Source organism: Ornithorhynchus anatinus, chromosome 5 (genome assembly GCF_004115215.2).
Source record: "Ornithorhynchus anatinus isolate Pmale09 chromosome 5, mOrnAna1.pri.v4, whole genome shotgun sequence".
In the NCBI taxonomy this organism is placed as follows: Eukaryota; Metazoa; Chordata; class Mammalia; order Monotremata; family Ornithorhynchidae; genus Ornithorhynchus; species Ornithorhynchus anatinus.
The window spans coordinates 19,105,341-19,112,731 of NC_041732.1; the positions used below are offsets into that span (position 1 = coordinate 19,105,341).

At 50.3% G+C, this 7,391-nt stretch overlaps 1 long non-coding RNA gene across 1 annotated transcript; it reads right to left on the bottom strand.

Annotated features, from left to right (window-relative positions):
• Positions 1-6,211: 6,211 nt before the first annotated feature.
• Positions 6,212-7,103, bottom strand: LOC114812272. Its single transcript, XR_003759931.2, has 2 exons — positions 7,008-7,103; positions 6,212-6,796 (listed from the first exon to the last, which is right to left on the bottom strand). It is a non-coding gene; the product is annotated as an uncharacterized LOC114812272 (long non-coding RNA).
• Between the last annotated feature and the right edge of the window lie 288 nt (positions 7,104-7,391).

Below are 7,391 nucleotides of genomic sequence, written 5' to 3' on the forward strand. Positions count from 1 at the left end.
CTAACTATGATCCAGTTGCTGCACAGTCACCATCCTCATCACCGTGGAGACCTTAGGAAGTCTGTAGGCTTTGTCATGCTGGGTCAGAGATGAGCCCGGATCTAGGCAATTTTTTCCACAATCTTCCCCTTGCTTGGACCAAAGATGGCAGATCCTAAAAACAGTAAACTGAATGTCACCCGAGTCGTAGGAGGGGATCTCCCAATAGACCAGGTAAAGCCCCACCTCCTAGTTCAGCCAAATCGATCCACCTACACAAACTGCTTTGGGGAGTCCCGTGTTAGTTTCCGATCCACCTCGCACCACGGCATACCTCTCTCTCGTCTTTCTCTGGAATATGGAAGCAAAAATAATTTCATAAAAAAATCTTAAAAAATGTATTATTTTGTCCATCCCAGGGGAGGGGCTAATATTTCAGGAGCAGTGAAGGGCTATCAGCAAACAGATCAAGTACAGGACCTTCCACCAGATACGTGGAGGTTTTCTTCAGGACTCAGTAAAATGCAAATGACTGGATTAGGCATGGGCAGTGATCTTCATGATCAAAGAGGAAAGGGCACTAGGAGTTCAAACCAGTTGTCAACATTTTGAAAGCATAGTGCAGGACAATCAATGAGTTCAAGGAATCATGGTTTCCGATGACCTGACCAAACTGTTATTCCTCCTCACCTGTCATGAGATTTTTGAAATGATCTGAGGCTCCAGATTCTGCCCAACAGTGCTCTGTGACATGACCATCCAGGGGGAGAGCTGATGGTACTCTGGGCTAGCTGAAACAAAAGTGGAAAGAAAAAAATTTTTCAAAGCATTCAGTTTTTCAACCACCCCCAAATCTACTTCTTGTTGCAAAAAACACACGCAAGAACAACCCAAGACACCCTAGCTCCTCTATTCTTCCCTCCCCAGCCACTGGATCCCCTCACAGCCAGTCCCAAGAAGGCCTGCATCCCAACTACAAGACCTGTCCACGACAAATGCTGGCCAAACAGGGGTGGGTGGGGGAACCTGCAACACTCATTCCCACACCTCATTTCTCATCAACCCACTTAAAATTCTAGTAGGCCATGACAGGATTCCAAGTCAATCTGGGGTATTGACGCACAGACATGCACAAACACGCTCTCTCATTCTCCTTTTCTCTCTCTCTCTGTTTCTTTCCATTTCACTGTGGTCCGTGTCCTCCTACTCCCAGGGAAACAACCCTTGCCAGATAAGCCAAGATCCAACCTTTGGGAGCTACTGAGGGTCAAAGCAATACCCAGGAAAAGAATGGACACTAGACTCAACCCTATTCCTTTATTCACCCGTTTCTCCCCAGAGAAATCTCTATCACAAGTTTCTGGGGTGGAAGGCCGTTTGCCCCGGAGGCCAAGGAGTTCCCACATTTTGGGATAGAGGGCAGTCCGATTCAAGTACTAGGCTTCAGGGTGCAATACTCCAAACCTGACTCTATACTCTCCATAAAAAAAAACTCATTCCCTGCAACTCATTCCATCCCTCCCCACTGACATCCATCTCATGCTAAAATCCCCAAGGATTTTTTTTTTTTTCTAAAATGATGCCAAAGAAAACCAGGAACCTGCATGTCTTGCTCCTCACCGAAACGCTTCCCTGGTCTCTTCCCTGGAAGCAACTGTCAGACCCAGAAAAAAGTCCCTTCAAAAGAGACTGAGGATATATAGAGTGACTCTGGAGACAGGACTGTGAGCACCCAGAGCTGAGACCCATCTATAGAATTAAGGGCCCTGGGTCTCCTCAGACCAACAGGCAAGCTAAACTGAACCAGTTCCCTGCACAGAGCCCCAGCCCCCAGATCCAGAACAACTTTCCGACTCGACAGTGGCCTCCTCATTCTCTCCCCAAACCCAACTCTACCTCACCGCATCAAAATGTTCTCTCTCTCACACACCCCCACACACTCAAATTCAAAGGCCAACACCTTCCCTTGGATTCTGTTGTTCTCCCCTTCACATGCAGATGATCCTCGGGGCCAAGGAGCCTCCAAGTGACCTTTGTATTGCATCAACGTTGGCACAAGATGGGTCCAAGCCAAGTCGATCGTTTCCGGTTCTTCCCCCGTTGGCAAAAAATGATGGGGGGGAGTCAAAGAGGATGACCCGAATGACAGCTAAGGTTTTAGGATGGATCCCAGATAGACTGGGGAAGGCCTTGCCAACTAGCTAAGCCGATCAGAGAATCCGCACAGACCACTCGGCAGAAGGTCGTGTTTGTTCCGGATCCACCGCACGCCTCAACGTGATTCTTCGGGCTTTATTTGGAGAGAATGAAAAAAAAACAGAATTCCTGTTCCCGAGGAAGAGGTGATCTTTCTCAATACATCCTGACTAATCCGGGGACAGAGCCAATGCAGGACCTTCCAGGATCTGCAGAGGAGGCAACAGTAGTCTTAGGATGAACTCAAGACGCACTAACTGCAAATGAGTGTGTGACGCACGCTCACTTGTCCCCGCGATACATCAGGAGAAAGTATTTCTAACTGAAGGAGGCTCTTGGGAAAACTTGGGAGAGACGATGAAGCCCAGAAGCCTAGGATTCCATGACCGAATGGAATCCTTGTGTTTAAGTACCAGAGATGACTCTCCTTCCTTCTCACCTGCCGTGAGATGTTTTTGAAGTTTTCCTCGTTTCTGGATTCCCCCATGTGGTGACCTGGGATTGGAGATGAGGAGTGGAGAGGATAGTGGCCTGGGAGTGATGAAAAACAAATGGGAAAAAAAGGCAAGCCGTTCAGTTTCTCTAAAGACAGGTCTCCACCTGCACCAAAACCACCTCTTGTCAAAACCACACAAATTTTAACCCGACACCCGAGATTCCTCACTTAGCTCCCCCTGCCACAGAGCATCACACACCCATGCCAAAATAAGCCTGGAAGCAAAGGATAAGCGCTCTCGAAGGCAAATACCAGATTCACAGGGGTGGGGGGGAAATCTGCACTAATCTTCACTGTACCTGATTTCTAGGAAGCTTACTTGAAAAATCCGGTAGGCCAATAAAGGAATCCAGAGAGTAGTAATAAATGATGGTATTGGTTAAATGCTTACTATGTCCCAAGCACTGTTCTAAGCCCTGATAAATCTCTTTTTGTCCTTCAGATAATTCAAATAAATCTGAAGTGTTCACACACACACATACACACCCATCCTCCACTCTCCCTCACAAGCTCTGTTTACAATGCCTCCCACACCCCTGATAGATAGGGAAAGATCCATTCTTGGGGACCCACAGATGGCCAAGGCAATTCCCAAGAGAGCATGGTTCACTCCACTCCATGCTACTGCTTGACTTGACCCCTCTTTCCCCAGAGGAATCCCTACCTCAAGTTTCAAGTGCATAGGGTTGCTTTCCCTGAGGCACACCACCTTTCTTGAGGTAAGACAATCCAACTCCACTGCCATTCCTCAGGGGTTCCTTTTCCTCACTCTATACTTGACGCTTCATGGCACCGACTCCTAACAACTTGTTCTGTCCTTCGGCACTGACCTCCACCTCCCATTTGAGGCCCCACGTCTTGTTCCTCATAAGGGATCCAGGACACCAGGAACCTCCCTGCTTCTCTCCTCCCCGAAACACTGCCCTGTTCTCTTCCATGGAAGCAACTGTCCAACCCAGAAGAGTCCCTTCGAAGGAAACGGTGTCTGTACAGACCGATTCTGCCCACAGGACTGGGAGCACGCAGAGCTGAGACCCATCTATAGAATTAAGGGCCCTGAGTCTCCTCACACCCACAGTCCAAACAAACAGAATCACTGCCCTGCACAGAGCCCTGGACCTCTTCCCCAGGAATCGCTTTTTCACAGTAGCCAACTCTGCCCTAATGCCATCTTGTCCAATCTAACTCCCCCTAACCACATCCATTCTCTCACACATGTACGCACACACACAAAAAAAATATGAATTTACTATGCAAAACCTTCCCTCTGGATCCAGTTTTCACACCAGCTGCCCAGTCACGATCCTCATGGCTGTGGAAACACTATGCCTTCTCTTCTCCGTGTCACAGTCAGGGATATGGATTTCTTTGGAGAACAAACCAATGCAGTACCTTAGGAGTCCAGACTATTTTGGGGAGGGGGGGGAAAGCGGGGGGGGAGGAATAGTCCTAGAATGTACTCAATATTTGTTCTCAGTGCATGTCACTAGATGCCCTACTTACAGTTAGATTCATGGCAAATAAGAAGAAGTGGGCATTAGGGGTATAAGGAGGTTCTGAAATTTTTGAGCAGACATACAATCCAGGTCATCGTCATCGTCATAGGAGTCCATGATATAGTGGAGTCTGGATTTCTAAAGGACCAAAGCAAATTATCATTCCTTTTCACCTACCATGAGATGACACTAGAATCCAGATGCCTCCCAACAGGGCTCTTTGGCACTACAGTAGGAGTGGAGAAGAAGACATAGCATTCTTGAGACCTAAAAAAAAATAAATTAAAAAAATTAGGGAAAAAATAGGCCATCCCTATAGAGTATGGCTAAGAGACGTGCCTCCCCCACCCCAACATCCATCAACCTCACCTTCCAAATATATCAGAGGATACGCACAGACACTCTGGCTTCTCCATTTGACCCACCAGGACAAGGCCAGGCCAAGGAAGCTCTGGAATGAAAACAAGAGATGTCCAAAGCAACTGCTAATTGAACAGGCGTGGGAGACACCCTGCAAGACCCAGGACTGGACTGAACTTCTTGGGTCCTTACTTCCAAAACTGGTAGGATGCTACAGGATTCCAAATTAAGATGGTTTCCTGAAACACACACAGACTGACAGTTCACGGCGTCATCCCACTCACCTGGGAACAACCCCTTATAGATGGGGAAAATTCCATTATTTGCAAGCAACAGAAGGTTTAAGCAAGGGCCAGGAAAGGACTGTTCAGCAGATTCAATCTTACACTTTCACTGCACCCCTCTTTCCGCTGAAAAATCCATCTCCAATATCAGGAGGGCATGGCTGCTCTGCCCGATGCCCAAAATTCCGAGTAGTTTGGGAGTTGGGTCACTCAGCTCCTATTGTCCTACCTGCATTTTCAGCTCTCCCAACTCAATGGTAAACTCTCAACGCCACTGACGTCACGTACCTCATTCAGGCTCTCACCGATCACATCCGTCTCATGCTAAAATTGTCCACAACGCATTATCTGAGAAGAAAATAATGCTCTTACCTGCCCCTCTCCTTACTCATCAACTGCAACCAAAAATACCCTGCAAGCCACTTGTCTGCTGTGTGACTTTGGGCAAGTCACTTCACTTCTCTGTGCCTCAGTTCCCTCATCTGTAAAATGGGGATTAAGACTGTGAGCCCCACGTGGGACAACCTGATTCCCCTGTGTCTACCCCAGCGCTTAGAACAGTGCTCGGCACATAGTAAGCGCTTAACAAATACAAATACCAACCAACCAAGCATCCGTGGTATTCAGAAGAGTCCCTTCGAAGGTAAACGAGGAGGTACAGGGTGACTCTGAAGATGGTGCTGTGAGCACCCAGAGTTGAGACCCGTCTGCAGAATTAAGGGCCCCGGGTCCCCTCAGACCCACAGTCAAGCCCGACATAACCAGTTCCCTCCACCAAGCCCCAGCCACCTAACCCAGAACCTGCTTCTAAGTCCACAGTGGCCTCCTCCTCTTCCATGCCCTCCCCCTCAACCCAACTCATCCTGAACCCCTAGCCCGCACCCCCACCCTACTCTTAGGCAACCAGCTATTCCAATTGTGTTACTGCTTGAGGGACCTGTACTACACATACCACATATTATATATATGTATTTTAAAAATAATTTTTTAAAGAAAGGTTCCACTCAATATAGATCAGATTCAGTTAACAGTTCTGCCCGGGCTGCATCCAAACAGCCGCACAACTGATAAATGACATCACGCTGGGAAGTCTGAAGATGGAGAGGATGAAGCACAGAGCGAAGACTCAGAACTTCGAGGGGCTTCGTCACGGCTCCACCACTCCTCTACTGTACGTCCTGGGGATGGGCACTTCACTTCCCTCGGCCTCAGGGTCCTCAGCAGGGAAATGTGGTAGAACACTATGAGCCCTAGATGGTACAATGAGTGTGCGCAAACCGATGGGATCGTCTCCGTCCCGTGGAAGATTACTGCTCCAGGCATATACTGAGGGCTTATTACTCTGATGATGATCCCGATGATATTTTCATCTCATGATGATCTGAAGACACACCATCTCATAACGCTCCTTTTCAAAGAGGAATAGAATTAGTGGGAGACGGGGGGCGGTCTTCCAGCTTCATTCCTCGAACTCGACTCCCAGAAACCACCACGGGCCAGAATAAGGAGATCCCTGCTCGGGGACCCCAAAGTGTCCAGGGTCACCCCGCACGCCGGGCTTTAGGCCCACGGAGGTGACATCCTTTTAAAAGAGAAATTCTGGAACCCAGAACTTCTCCACCCCACAGGCCCGCAGACACAGCCACGGCCCCACCCAGAGAGCCCCGGGCGCCTTGTCCAAAACCCACCTCCTCCCTCCCGGGGGAAGGCTGCACGTCAAGGTCCTACCCCTGAAAGCTCATCCCTCGACTCCCAGGGCGAGACCCAGACAGAAAAGAAAACAAAACCTCCCCTTTCCGAGGAGCACCAGATCCTGATTAGGGAGCCGGAATTGCAGGCAGCTGCGGAGATCGCCCGCGGGAAGCAAGAACTCCAACGCAGAGTGAGTGCAGGCGACGGCTGAAGCTCTCCAGCTCCGGGACGATGCAACAGAGAACAGAAGGCAGAATCGACACCTCCGCACCAACACGGAGTAGATCGTCGCCCTGCAAAGGCTCGTGTCAGAAAGACAAATTGCCCATCCGCCCCGGGCCATTCCCGGAAAAAAACCAAAAAAAGCGTGGGCCGAAACGGGGACGCCCTTCCCCGCCCAGGCCGCTCACTCCTGCCGTAGTCACCTCGAGAACGGGACAAAAGTTCCTCCCCTCCCCCGTCTTCACCGCTCGCACAAACCTACGGCTCCGTGCCAGTGCCCACCTGCCGCCGGCAGCGTCCGTCCTCCAGCTCCCCGACAAACCGCAGCCTCCCCCGGGCAGACCGAAGTCCGGCCGGTCCTGCCAGGAGACCCCAAAGACCGATGAAAGGCAGCTCCTCCCCACGGCCTTTATCTAGCCAGGGGAAGGGGCGGAGTTCAGCACCCGCGCCCACCCTTCATTCCCAACACCTGGAAAAATCGCCTACCCGGGATGAAGCGGGGGGAGGAAAGATCCCCGGGGATCTGCGTGTCCGGGAAAAGACGATGGAGGGTGGACTTCGGGCCCCTGGGAATCCCGGCCCGCCGATGGACGGAGCCCGGAGGCTTGGACAAGGCGGGGGACCAGGCGGCGATGCCCTTTCTCTCTTAGGCTGGTCCGGGATTTC